This window comes from Microtus oregoni, unplaced genomic scaffold (assembly GCF_018167655.1).
Source record: "Microtus oregoni isolate MIOR12 unplaced genomic scaffold, Mior012 000000F_ref0000247, whole genome shotgun sequence".
Lineage (NCBI taxonomy): Eukaryota > Metazoa > Chordata > Mammalia > Rodentia > Cricetidae > Microtus > Microtus oregoni.
In genome coordinates this window covers 64,319,752-64,335,109 of record NW_024543059.1, presented here as the reverse complement: position 1 = coordinate 64,335,109, position 15,358 = coordinate 64,319,752, and the positions used below count along the sequence as shown (strand labels likewise).

The 15,358-nt window shown below is 38.7% G+C and overlaps 1 protein-coding gene across 5 annotated transcripts in view; it reads right to left on the bottom strand.

The window, feature by feature from the left end:
• The window catches only part of Bmpr1b (bone morphogenetic protein receptor type 1B), a 301,342-nt gene that overhangs the window by 134,015 nt on the left and 151,969 nt on the right, over window positions 1–15,358 (bottom strand). The window lies entirely within an intron of this gene.

The following is a 15,358-nucleotide window of genomic DNA, read 5'->3' as shown; positions in this document are numbered from 1 at the left end:
GATTCATTTCTGTGATGGCTGACTTTTCATTATCAGAAGCCATACCTGTAGCCAAGATATGTGACTTCTTTGGTAAAATAATAATGGTGAACTAAGATAATTTACCCTGGTTTTCCATTAATTTTTGTCACTTTTGACTCATTTTAAAGGACTCCACAGAACGCGGTCCCTTGAAAGCTCCAAGAAGTTACACACACATTTTACAATCCTAGCCATTTTCAGGATCCTGGATCTTAAATGCTGTTATGTTCTGGCTGTCTTTCAAAAGCAAGCTGGGTGATGCTATTGCTGAGGGTGGAGAGGAATCCAAGTCAATAAGATGCAGTGAAAGGGTCCAACCTGTGTAGACTAAACATCTAAAATAGCCCCAAATTTGCCAAAACACACGCAGCCCACATACACCTAGGGATAGAAGACCAGCTAGGCTGGTGTGGCCAAGTGCACAGAAAGGCACACAGTTACAACCTCATCAGCTAAATGAAGTTTTTGTGGGTCATAGTCATGAAATTCAGTCACATACCTATTGCTACTTTACAGGGTTAATTTTAGGAATCACTGGGACCTACCACAAAATAGCAATGCACATGTAGACTTTAGGAAGAAAAATAATTTCTCTTCTTTTGAGTGACATTTCCCCTCTTCTCGTTTTTTTGAGTAGTCCGCCCGCCAAATAAAACTATTGCCATTCATAAATTCCACGTGGCTAAGAACTTAATATAACTTAAAACATGTACCACCCGCAATCCTTATTTTGAATTTGGCAAAAGAAAAACATAAAAGTTAGGATGCCATCAGAGGCTAAAAATGGAAATTGAATGTGTAAACGAAAAGGTTTGATTGTGAAAAGCAAAGATTTTAGAGTTTTTCTTTTAACACAAAATTAAATAAATCAGCATTCTACAAATTTGAGTTAATTTGTAAAGTGGATAGAAAGAAGTGTGACCGAATTTTTTCATTCTTATTCTTTGTGAATTTTATTAATGCATTTTGATCCAACCCATCCTCCTTTCTCCTAACTCCTTCCAGATCAAACCCCACTTCCATACCCCTCAAAACTTCATCTCCTCATTTGTTTAAGCCTATCACTGTGGCAGATTTTTTTTTAAAGATGGCTGAAATGATCTTTTCTACCCAGAACATTCTTACAGCGTATCTTAAAGGCTCCTCCCACAGAAGGGGGCTCTCAGCCCCTTCTCATTCAATCTGGCAATTTATTACCATGGCAAGTGTGATAGTCTATGACTTCCAAGGCTGGATCATAAAATTTGATTGATGTCACACCTTACTGAACAGAACACAGCTCTGGAAAGTTTTAGCTACCATGTGAACAGCACCCCACCCCAGAGGATACTGTGGTTACAAAGACCAACCACGCTACCAATGTGCAGAGAGCAAGTACCATGAGTCACAGTGTGACCGGACAGTTCCTTGTTGCTTCAAGCTCTTGTGGTCCTGGCTGCAGACTATATCACTAGAAGGGGAAGGGGTTTTTTGAGTGGAACTAATTTAGTAGTAAATACAGCCTAGTGACATTTGAAACAGAATAGATACCTAATAGGCTCTAGGTATCAGCTGAGGAGATGCTGAAGCAGAATAGAGCTGGGTTAAGTTTGTTTTTTTTTTTTTTAAAGCTGTACAGTTTTCAACAAGAGGAACTATTTAAATAAAGACAGGGTGTGCTGGTTTAAAAACAGCACTCTTCTTCACCCTTTATTACAACAGAGACGAAATGACAGCAAGTACCAGACTCGATGGAGCTAGGCTTTGACAAAAGACAAATAAAGGTCGATAGTAACTAAAAAGAGTGTTTATTACACGGAGGAATAAGAGAGTCGAGACGCCAGTGCTGTAATGCAGTTTAAAGGTCTCCTATGCCCCTTAAAGGCACAAGAGCTGACTTTCTCTACTACACAGGCCTACTAAGAATCCTAAGGTGCTGTAAAGTCAGCATCCTCAAACCAAACATCGCTGTCTGTATAGCTTCTGCTAACACAGTGGGTCATTAATAAGGTGGTTTATAAATTGATATATAATACTCTAGAGACTGTTAAAGAATCCTATTATTTGGAACTGAAAGACAGAGGAGGAAATGGAGTCATCGGTGGTCAACAAAGGCCACACCTTCTGGAAAAAAAAAAAAAAACAACTGATAACCCAAAGAATGGAATCCAGAGCACAGAGTTAAGAGCCAAGAGTTGCCAGAACAATTTGCAGAAAGGACAGAGCCTCGATAAGCAAATGGCAATATGGCCAACAGGATAGCTATGGCTCCTTTCTCCCATGAACAGGTAGAGCAATGGGGATTTCCCACAGCGGTTCAGCACTGAATGCATGTGAAAGACAGGAAACTTTTCTTGTCAGGTGCTCGAAGGTGCTCACAAGACCCTTCAGTTCAAAGTTTTCAGTATACAAGGACATTCACCCCTGCCTACACTTTGATTTTCCTTAAAGTCCAAAACCTTGGCCTGCAAATGCATCTAATCGGAGAACAAGACTGAGAATATGAAAGCAGAAACAGTGATGCTTTGTCTACAGGAGAATGGTAAAGTGGCTGTGGTCATGTTTCCAAAGATGACCACACTAATACCACTGCCTTATGACGCACCAGGTACTTCTGTACCACATGCATCCCTCAGCTTGGAGTTCTTGACCCGAGTGTAGGTGGAGTTCTCTGATTTCATGAAACAAAGCATAAAAGGCAAGGAGTTTTCACCTTGTTCATTCTCATGTTCTCCCTCAATCACTCAGCTACCGCACTAGCTGCTAACGCCCACACTACGAAGAAACCCAGATTAGCACAGAGGACAAGCCCAGGTTCAATGGAGAAAAGAGGTTTCTAATTAGTCCCCTCCCCCTGACACACACACACACACACACACACACACACACACACACAGCCTCATCTGCTCCATTCCAACGCTGACCAAATGCATGGGAAACCCTGACCAGATGCAACAGCCCAACTCTCCACCATTTCTTAACCCACAGAAACTGAGACCACCAAACAGCTGTAGTTTTATGCCACGGTGGATGGCAGTGATCTATTACATAGCTAAAATAATAGAAGCACAAAGCAAGAGAGAACCTACTGCTTTGGGAACATATGAGAAATGTCACAGAAATTGCTAAAATGAATATTCTCGTGTTAAGTATTAAAAGACAAAACATTATACTGCCATTATTGTGGTGGCTGATGTAGAGAGACAGCTTGACAGGAGACGAGCCTTTGCGCATGCTTCTCAGGCATTATCTAAAGTAGGCTAACTGAGGGGACGAGACCCACCATAACTGTCACCCTCACACAAAAGGAGAAGAAGCTAAGCGGTGGCACTCATCTCTGTCTGCTTCCTGGCTGCACACACAACGTGACCAACTGCCATAAGCTTTTGCCAACACCACTTCCTGCCAGCATGGCAAGTCAGTCAAAATGGACCCTTCCTTCTTGAAGTCACGTTTGTCGTAGCAATGAGGTGATTAACTATCTATCAGTCTTTAAGTTAAACCACTAAGAAATACAAAATGAGGTCATATATGAGGTCATGTATTGAAATCATGTGGTATTAGAGAAACCTGGGCCTGCATACTTTAATAGCTTCTATGCACTGTTAGTCAATCAGAGGATTTCAAATGGGATCTCCCAGCCTGATCTTGGCATTTACAGGTATTTTTTTTTTAATTTAAAGTGCAACTAGAAAAACAAACAGAAGACTTAGACATAGCTGCAAGGCCTGTAATTGCAGAACACAGGGACCTGCGACAAGGGTGTAAGAAGTCCTAAGCCAGTCTGGCATTCTCACTGAGAAACTCCCACAAACGGACACACAAATGACCATACTGTAATAAAACCCAGAATATTTGCTCCAAAACGTCCACAGAATAGATGCTGAGAGCAGGAATGGGAAATCCTGGAGTCTAAGTCTAAAAATGCTGGCAGTCAATGCACTGACCAGTAAGATTTCATAGGGGAAGGATTTAAAAGAATGCTTCTATAAACCTTTTAATACTAAAATTAATTCAAAACTACGAAAATACTTGTATAAATGTGAAAGCATTAACAGGCTTAATACATTAAGAAAGCATACAAATTGGTGAGGAAAAATACTTAATAAGTAAAAACATGAGATTTACAACGAAGACCAACAAACACAACATTCATCCTAATTTCAATGAAGGTGAAAAAATGACAAAGCAAAGATCACACAAGTTTGAGTTGAGAGAATCCAAACAAGTTTTTAGTAGTGTTCAGTTCTGGAGAGTGTTGAGGAAGAAATGCTCATTTACACAGGAATTCTAGCTAATAACTTGACTGTTGACTAGAAGAGTTATGAGGTCAGTATCTTGAAGAACTTTTTCTAAGTGATTGTATTTGTGAAAGTTTATCAAGATCGAGAGTCATAATTTCAAACTTTAAATTATGTATCTATAAGTTATGCATAAGCAAAGAGTAAAGATAACCAATTGCTACCATGACACTGACATTTATTTAGAATTTACTGTGTTCTTTGAAGATGCTGTTACTATTTCTAAAGTATAAATACTTCAAAGTCACTATCTTTTCTAGTCTTTAAAAATGAGAAATTATAAACTAAAAAATCCCCTCCAAAAACATACCTATGACAGAGTCCTTCATAAGTCTCCCTCAACATTTCCGCCCTGTACAGTATGCTTTTATTTCCATTATTAACTATATGTATCTGTAAGCATTCCTGGACAGGATGGGATACCTATTTCAATGAAACCTTATTTTAAAAAATCAAAACTAGATTACACAAATAGATCAGAGGCTTTAAAACTCTTGGATTTTGTTATTAGACAATTAAGAGTGTCCTAATAGTGCTAAATGTTGAAAGTAATAAATGTGCCATGAGTGTGAACAGCATTGGATCTGATTCTTCTGTCACTACAGTCGGGAGAGCAGGAACAACGCAGAGAGGGTGATGTCACTGTCTGCAGCTGATATTAGATCAACATTGTTCACTTTTTTTCCCATCTCTTTACGAATTGTTACTTTTATTTCTCAAATTTCACATTCCAACAGGTAAACCATTAAAAAAAAAAATAACTTTGCCCAAATTCACTGGTCACCTCTGGCCTGTGTTTCTACTGCAAGATCTTTCTGCACATCTATGCCTTGTAGAGTCACAGCCTCTTTAAATTTAGTTTCTCAATCTTTATAAATTGAGGGTTTTTTCCTTTGTAGCATGACTTTTTAAATTTTTTATGGCTTTATAAATAATACCATTCAAAATTTCCACTTTCTTCCCTCCTCCTATTTTCCTCCCACTCCCCTACTCACCCTCCCCCCTCCAGTCCTAAGAGAGGGCAGGGTACCCTGCCCTGTGGGAAGTCCAAGGCCCTCTCCCCTCCATCCAGGCCTAGGAAGGTGAGCAGACAAACAGAATAGTATCTCAAAAAGCCAGTACATTCAGTAAGAGACAAATTCCAGTGCCATTTTCATTGGCTTCTCAGTCAGCCCCATGATTTTTTAATTGATTTTATGGAGCTATACATTTCTCTCTAATCCTGTCCCTTCCTCTCCCCTCCCCTTCAACCCTCTCCCATGAACCCCATGCTCCCAATATACTCAGGAAATCTTGTTTTTTTTTTTTCTTCTTCCCATGTAGATTAGATCTATGTATGTCTCTCTTAGGGTTCACATTGTTGTCTAGGATCTCTGGGATTGTGATTTGTGAGCTGGTTTTCTTTGCTTTATGTCCAAAGCCATTTATGAGTGAATACATATGATAACTGTCTTTCAGAATCTGGATTACCTCACTCAATATGATATTTTCTAGATCTATCCATTTGCCTACAAATTTTAAGATGTCATGTTTTTTTCTGCTGTGTAGAACTCCATTGTGTAAATGTATGACATTTTCCTTATCCATTCTTTGGTCAAGGGGCATTTGGGATGTCTCCAGGTTCTGGCTATGACAAGCAATGCTGCTATGAGCATAGCTGAGCACATGTCCTTGTGGTACGATTGAGCATCCTTTGAGAATATACCCCAAAGTGGTATTTCTGGGTCTTGAGGAATGTTGTTTCCTAATTTTCTGAAAAATTGCCATACTGATATCCAAAGGAGCTGTAGCAGTTTGCACTCCCACCAGCAACACAGGAGTGTTCCCTTTACCCCACATCCTCTGCAGCATAAATTGTCATCACTGTTTTTGATCTTCACCATTCTTACAGGTGTTAGATGGAATCTTAGAGTTGTTTTGATTTGCATTTCTTTGATGGCTAAGGACGTTGGGCATTTCCATAAGTGCCTTTGAGCCATTTTAGAGTCCTCTGTTGAGAGTTCTCTGTTTAGGTCTGTACCCCATTTTTATTGGATTATTTTGTTCTTTGGTGACCAATTTCATGAGTTCTTTATATATTTTGGAGATCAGCCCTTTTTTTCCGATGTGGCATTAGTGTAGATCTTTTCCCATTCTGTAGGCTGCCATTTTGTCTTGTTGACCTTGTCCTTTGCTTTACAGAAGCTTTTCAGTTTCAGGAGGTCTTATTTATTAATCTCTCAGTGTCTGTGCTATTGGGCTTATATTTAGGAAATGGTCTCTTAGACCAATGCATTTCAAGTGTACCTCCCACTTTCTCTTCTATGAGGTTCAGTGTGATTGGCTTTATGTTAAAGTCTTAAATCCATTTGGACTTAAGTTTTTTGCATGGCAAAAGATATGAATCTATTTTCATTCTACTACATGTTGATATCCAGTTATGCCAGCACCATTTATTGAATATCCCTTTTTTTTTCCATTTTATATTTTTTGCTTCTTTGTCAAAAATCAGGTGTTCGTAGGTGTATGGATTAACATCTAGGTCTTTGATTTGGTTCCATTGGTCCTCCTGTCTGTTTTTATGTCAATACCAGGCTGTTTTCAGTACTGTATCTCTGTAGTAGTGTTTGAAGTCAGGGATTGTGATGCCTCCCAGACGTTCCTTTATTGTACAGGATTGTTTTGGCTATCCTGCACTTTCAGTGACTTAGCCTAAATTAACTGAACTCTCAAACACCAGCAGCCCACAGGCTGTGTACAGCCAGCTACTCATGACTCCTGTCAAGTTTCAACACAATGATTAGAGTTACTACTGAATGGAGGAGAAGAAAAATATCATTGACCCATGCTAATAATTCTGTGTAAAAAAAAAAAGTATATATTTTCTAAGTGTATCACATGCTTGATGAAGAATCCTTAATTTCTAAACAATAAAAAAAGTCCAGAACTCAATATATTATTGTCATTCTTCACCTGGCATTTTATTCTTTATAAAAGCCACTGCACTGTAGATGTAGAGGCAGCACCTTAAGGTCTTCTCCCGGGTAGAGGCTCAGTTTCATCCTCTCAATGTCACTACTGCCAGAAACTTCTAGTCATTTCCATTGTCAGTTTATTCGCTGTCTGAGAAAAGACAGCTAAATAATCCACAGAAATATAATTAAGTGGATGACTGGAAGGGTTCCAAAAGGTCTGAATGCAAGGCCAGACATTTGGTTTATACACATCCCGCTACGAATGCCGAAGAATGAGAACTAGTAGCACGCTAACACCACTGCCTTTTGTGGATACCTTCAAGTAACACATGCAAAAATGATGACTAAGAGCAACCTCGCATGCTCTAAGCTGTGCTCACAACAGTTTGTACGTTCTTATTTAAGAGCAGGTCAATAGAAAAATCCCTTGCTATGCAAAATCCATTCCAATTACCAAAGGTAACTTTATGCAAACCATCCTAATGGCCATTATCTGTAACCAGAGGGCTTAGTGTGCTGCACTCTTTGACTTCTGTACTGTTCTCTGCAGCCTTTTCTATTTAAATTTTTGTTCTCAATACTCCTAGATGTCACCAGTGCTTCAATTTCTATTTATCCGAGTTCAAATGTATGTGATGAGTCTTAAAAGGCTTAGTGTTGGTGAAAACCATAAACAGGGACCACCTTTTAATTCAATGAAGCCCCCTCAAAGCTTACAAGACTTTTTTGAGATGTTGTCATACATCCCTAACTTTCTCCAATGAAGATACACAAATACCGTACAGATATTCAAGGCCTCTTGGCTCCTCTTGTCACCATCCCAGATAAAATAATTTTTCCATACACGCAGACTAATACTTCAACAAGGTCCCTCTCTCCCTTTACGGAACTTCAAGAGTCAGCTCTTTTACTCCCCTATACTATCTCTTTGGGAACAGCTGGCTCAGTTCACGAAAATTTTCCAATATAAATCTGTCATTTCAAAGAGTTGCAGCAACTGAAAATAACAAAGTTAGTCATCAGACTTTTAGGTTTTCAACTTTTATGTCCACTTTAAATTCAACTAATAAAATGTAATACTTTTTCTTGCATGAACGTCAAGTCATAAATCCTACTGAAGATACCTATGGCTCATATACATAGAAAGGGAAGGCTCGGAAATTACCTAAGCCCTGAGAGATTTTCTGCATCATCCGATGTAGATTTCACTACTCAAAAATATCCACTGTACAATGATGATTATCCGTTTAAAATGCAACATTATGACCAACTTAGAATTGAATTGTCTACAATTTAAATATAGTATCATTTGTTTTTCATGCTGCATGTATTTTATGAGGGCTTATGTGTTGCATTTTCTTATAAAATTTAAATGTCGTGTCAAATCACTCCTCTTGTTATTTTTTTCTATGCTTGCAGTTTTCCAGAAAATAAAAAAGAGACAAATCTCTATATTTAAATGCAATTTTAAAATCTAAACAAGTATAAGTGAGAAATGTCAGATGTCTTAGGTAAACTTGAAGATAACTTTAGCTCCAACATGTGTCATCGTATGTAATGTATACTCCAAACAAGAAAAGTTACCAGGGTTGTAAGTCAGGAAAAACATGGTACTAGCCAGTCAAAAAGGTGGCGGTGTTGCCACTTAGCATGTGGTAGGAAAGATACTGCAACATGGCACAGATCAAATTATGTCCTATTTCAAAAGTCAATGTTTAAACTAAAGAAGCCCAAAGCCAAGATTTAGTATTGAGAGGCTGTTGTGGTTTGTTTTTTTTTCTGTGGCTGTGCGGTCGCAGGTCGTTCTCTAAGTGCTCTCCTGGCTGATGCTTTCCCCAAGTGCCAAGGAACGCGCTTCCCAATGTTCCTTTGTGTTGCCCAGCTCCACAAATGTCCCTTTGTTTCATCACAGGGCTGTCGCTCTATGTTCTGATCAGAGCTGTTGAGTGCTGGAAGATGTGTTTGCCGTATCAAGACTCTGGTGCGTACATGTAAACATGAAAACAGACACACACAATTTGTTCTTTCAGTCTAAAGGGTAAGTCAGAATGAATATGTTTTCCTTGAAACACATTCAACAAGAAGAACACTTCACCAGTGTGCCAGATAAATCCAGAAAAGCCAGCCTTGCAAAACTGTATTAGCTTTAACCACAGTTACTTTGTTTTGTTTGGTTTTGGTTTTCAGTGTTTTTCGATATTTGGAGTTAGGAGAAAATCGGTAGAATTAGAAAAGAGTATCTGGCAACTTCTGTAAATTCAATTCAAAATATCTTGATTAACTCAGGTCAGAAAATACAAATGGATTCCTATGGGCTCTGAATATCTACATTAGACACTGCCTATCACCACTCGAGCTTAAGGCATGCAACACAGATTTCTTGTGTTTTAATGAATAGCATAAAACAATTAACTTTGGTGGAGATTTTTTAAGATAAGTTGGGTATGAAATGTATATTAGCTCAATAATTTTGAGAAAGAGGACACTATCCCCATTTTAAAATGAAGATTTTCTCATGAGCCTGGGGCAGAAGGATCCCAAGTTAAGAGGTAACGAAAACTACAAGCATTAACTTGTCAGAAAAATTAATAATAACAAAAAGTCTAAACCTGAACCTGGCTCACATTCGTAACCCCGGGCACAGAAAGAAGGTGAGCCAAGGTTACATAGTAAGCACACCCTACTACAAGGCAAGTGTGGGGGTGAGGGAAATGACTAAGGAGTGTCAGCCTAGGTTACAAAGTAAGCAAGCCTGTTACAAGGTGACTGGGTATGTGGGGCGGGGGCAGGGAGTATAAATATCTGCAGATCTCCTTCTGACTCACATTTGGACATTCAGAGGTCTGACTGCCAAGGCATGGCTCTCTCCCACTCCCACAGAAGGTAGACAGAGAAAAGCTAGGATTGTTGGCCTTGTAGAAACTGATTTGAACTGCTATCTTGCCACAAATGCCAAAAGCATGCTTCTCCCTCCTTTAAATAACTTGAGCAACTAAAAAGGTGTTTAACTTTCAACTGATCAATTAACGAGTGAACAGTCAAGGAGAGGGAGTAGATAGGAAAACAAGAATAGGACTCTGTGTTTAAATAGATAAAACCATCAATAAAATAACTTAACACAGTATTACAGTAGAACACAAATACCTATCAGAAGCTCAGTAATATCCATATGAGAGAGCATACTTCAATATTTTGAAATAAAATTAGGAGCTTACACAGTATTCCGAATTGTATGGGATGAGGTTTTTGCGGTTGCTTGGTAAAATGTGCACTACTAAAGGATTGGGGAAGCTCTGGTACCAGAGCAGAATTTACATCCTGAGGACAATGACCACGCATGCTAAGAACAATAAACGCACAAATGACATCTTGGTGAGGTAGAAATTGGCTTGGTCTCAGGGAATATTTTAGTACTAACAGAAGCAGAGGCAAGGTCCTGCTGGTGATAAAAATGTGTAGCCTAGCTTCAATAATGTGGCTCAGAGAAACTGGAAACACTTAGGTACATTTTCATAACTAGAAAGAAGCATTGAAAATGAATCTCTCATTCCAAAGATAGGAAAAAACAAATTTCAGTGTTGCTAAATGGTTTGCCCAAACTCAAACAGCAAAGGTCTGGCATGTGGCACCTGCCATAGCAGCCAGTTCTGTTTATACTGTGACATCCCATACACTCTTAGCCTCGGGGGGTCAGAGGTTCTATGAGTCATCACAAGAGCATTGTGGGCAGCTGGGGCATAGATGTTCCACTATGGCATTTCTGCTCTGGTCACTTTGTACACTGAACTTCTGACAGCACTTATTAAAGAGAAGAATTTTTCATATTAAAAATAAACACTTCCTGATTACATTAATTATGGTCAAAATTACTGACAACAGAAAAAAATAAAGCCTTTGCCCTTGAAAAATTAATTAATTACTTCAACTATTGAATAACAAATGTTTAGCATAAATAGTACATGTCAAAAACCCAGCTATGCACTGAGTGAGCAAAAATTGTCAGTCCGTTCCAGGGTTAGATGGAGGTGAATTAGAAAGTCAAAATCATTAATCAGCTATTAACACACACACACACACACACGCACGCACGCGCACGCGTGCTCGCTCGCTCGCTCGCGGACATGTGCACGCACACACACAGTGACTGGCAGGATGGGCAGTTACAAAACCCAGAAAACATATGTTATGAAAATGTCAGTCTAGTGGAGCTAAAGTGACTGCAAGAAGCAAAACCCCCAATATAATAATAATAGTAATAATAATAATAATAATAATAATAATAGTAATAAACCTTAGTGCCCAACAACAAAGCTGAACCCATACAGCAGAGTCCATGAGGAACTAAGTGAGAGGGGCATGTATATCTATAAGACACATTATTATGACAGAAAAGGTTTGACAGGGATAGTGGGGTAAGGGGAGAAGGCTATTTCAAGAAGAAATATGCTGAAAAGAAAAAAGTCCTAGGTAGGATTTCCAGAAATGGTGAGGTCTATTAAGGACAAAATACAAAGTGACTGATTCATAAAAGAAATAGTGATACAGAATTTTGCCACATCACACAACAGCTTTATATGGTATGCCAATAAATTGATATCAATCCACATGACCTATAGGGTTGAAGACTGGGAGTCCCGAAGGCTACAGTCAGTCCAAGCATGATGGCCCTACCTTCAGAGAACAGAAATGGGAAGACAGGCCACAAAGTAACCAGTCAGAGGCTACCAGTGTGCAGACAATAGTGTTATATTTTCTAACACATACTGGGATTAAAAGGTATATTAAATAGGCTTATAAAACTAAGAGAAAATCATGCTCACATGCTAGTGTAAGACAGAAATACTAATAAGGATTTGTGAAACAGCTCAGCAAACAGAGGCAATGGCCGTATGGGCCTGTTGAGCTGAGTCCAGTGCTGGGAAGTCAAAGGAAGGTGAGGGGAAACCTGATTCGACAAAGCTGTCCTTTGCTCCCCACACCTGCTGTAACAGGCATACACATGAAAGCAAGTGCATGAACACACACACACACTCGACTCGAGCACACAATGATTACTCAATATGGCTAATTTTAAAAGATATTAAAACTACTGAGAATGATAAAGGCAAGCGAAAACATACTGTGACCTAATGATGTAGGAACAAGGAAGTCACTTGAGTTTATAATTTAGAGGTGACATCTTGTGAACGCTGCTTGAGAGAGTTGAACATAATGTAATTTTTCAAATCAAATGGTGGTAACATTATGAATGATTCAGGAAAGTTTTTAAGAAAGCAACTTAAGTAGTTTAGGTACAAACAACACATATACAAAAGAAAACAAGATTTTAAAAGGCATTTTCAAGGAAAATAAATGAACTCCCTAGGTGACCACCCTAGGAACAAGGAAAGATTTGTGTAAGTCTGTAATGGCAACCAGACAGAAGTTCATCTTTCTCTCCTTCTAGACAAAAACCACAGGTAACACACTGGTTTTCTATGGACACCTCCTCAACCTTGAAAAGGCCCACACTCCTCTGTCATCACTGATTTGTGAGACTTCTGGCCACTGGAGGAGGGTGTCTCAGCATTCCACCAAGCCAGGAAGATTGGTAAGGAGTAAGGCAAACCTCTCTTCAAGGAAAACTCCAACTCACAAAACCTTCCTAAAGGCTTAGCTGTCACATAAAACCCAGAAAAGCCCACACTTGTTAAAACGAGAACGTCTCCATATCTCCCGATTTTATCACCCATTCTAATGACAGACAGGGATATTTCTTATGTCTCTTTATTGTATGCCTGGATAGCTCTTCTCACTGATTGAGGGCTCCTTTATAACCTTTCCCTCCTGGCTGTAGTAGTAAAACTATGCAACACTATAAACATTTTCCATGTTTAGCTCCAAGATGTGTGGTTTTCTGGCTAAGGACAGTAGAGCTTTTGTTGTTTCAAAATTAGAGCAGACCCCGAAGCCTAATTTGTCTCAAAATGCCAAATATTTTCTCTTGTTATGCTCTAACGTGACTATCTCATATTCCAAAAACATGTGGCTGTGTATGAGACTCACCACACTAACTCTCAGCTAGAAATGGTTCCTTGACTTAAAAAATAAGACTATTATACCCAATTATAAAGACTTTAAAAATAAAGTCCAGTCCAGAGGCTATATATGCACCAAAGTAATGTCTACAAAAGCAACGTTGAAGTACTTTAGCCCTCATGTGGAGATATTTCACTAAGAACTAGGAAATGCCCCCATAATGTTTACTTCTGTTGAGTCATAATTTGACTTTCAAAATAAAATGACATAAAGAGCTAGAGAGACAGCCAACTAGTTAAGAGACTATACTATTCCATCATGAATATGAATGCTCATACCCAGCACCTACAAAGCAAGCCAGGCATTCAGTATTTCTGCAACCCCTTTGGATTGCTGTGGCATAATAATGGCTTCCAGCCTAATCGGGGGAGAAAACTCATGAGTCCCAGGTTCAGGAAGAGACCTTGCCTCAAAATGAATGGGCAGAGGGTAATGGGCGGGGCACCTGAAACCCTCTTCTGACCTCTGTGTGCATGCACATACATACACAGGTATGCCCACTGGCACTCATGCACATATATTCTCACACGGAGACACATAGAGTAGTAAAGGTAGCAGTAGTATCTAGTTACGTGACTACATCTGCCATTTGTGTTTGTTAGTGTTGTTGTGTTGGGTTGTATGAGGTTTACTTGTGTGAGATAGGGTTTCTCTAGGTAACACAAAAACGTACGTTCCCTTCGTCTGAACCTCACAAATCATTTAGCACACTACCCAGCCCAAAACTGACTTCTTAAAGATTTGCCTCACTTCTAACCCTTCATATTTGCAAAAGAAAATACAAATTTAGCATTCCAGACCATTTTAATGAGGTAAAAGAGGTTATTGGATTTTATAACCATGCAATAATTCAACACGTAGACACTAACCCTCCAGTTAACACTACTTCAAAGACTATTAAGCTTTCGACAGGGAAAGCACTCTGACAATTCAATTAACATTAAATCTTTGAAAATTATTTTTTAAATTATCTCTCAATTTGACCTTTTCATGTTTTTTAACTTTTAAGAAGACTTCAAAAATAATAAATTCACAAAACTTTTCCAAGCTGCGACTAAACCCATACTCTTTCCTCTAGATTTTATTGCAGATGGGTCTCAACTCACATAATATTTTTATTACTTGACATTTTAATCAAAGATCAAAAACCTCACTGGCCAAAACATTTCCAAGACTCTGCGAAGTAAATTAACTTTATGAAATGGAACCCAAGTACATATTTTCTAATGAAATTTTATATTACATTTCAAGAAAGAATGCTGTCCCTTATAAAGATAGCCAATGTGGATCGGACAATAATAATGACAAAAATATTTAAGAGAAATGTGAGAAGAAAGAACTGTTTTTAGTAGGCCAAATCACAACGTCAGGAGGTTCCATCAACTGTTTATAGAGTCTCTCAAGAGTTACTGGAGAACAACATGATAGGGTCCAGAAGTTGTCCCCAGATCCTATGTTGTCACTGAGTGTAGAGATGGACTTACGAGACTCCTAATCCCATAAATACCTGTTAGCATGGATTACCCACAAGATCATGTCAAATGTGGTAAATGAAAAATGTGTATGTCAACCACATAGAACTGTGACTTCCTCAATTGCTTGCCAATTCAATAATTGTCAGTAGGTGTTTCCTAAGATGAGAAAACCCCAGCCTAAGTTATAAAACATTCTAAAAGATATATCCTTTATTTTATAGGTTTAGCCTTTCAAGATGTGAAAACTGGAAGCTTCTTTCCAGCCAAATTGACTTCCTCATATCTTACAGCCAGCATACACTTATCCCCACATTATTTTAAACACTTTGTTTCTATGTCATACTTAGTTTACTTCATGTGAGCATCACCATAAGTGAACCCCCCTGATGTAGCCATGTGACCTTGTAGCCCCAGCTTTTTTTTTTTTCAGGAAACTGTAGTGTTTGTTACATACATTACTTGTTTTGACACCAAAACAACTACAGTGTTTTTATATTAAGCAAAAACGCTTTTTAAAAGACACGATCTATAGAAATGATCCATTTTGATA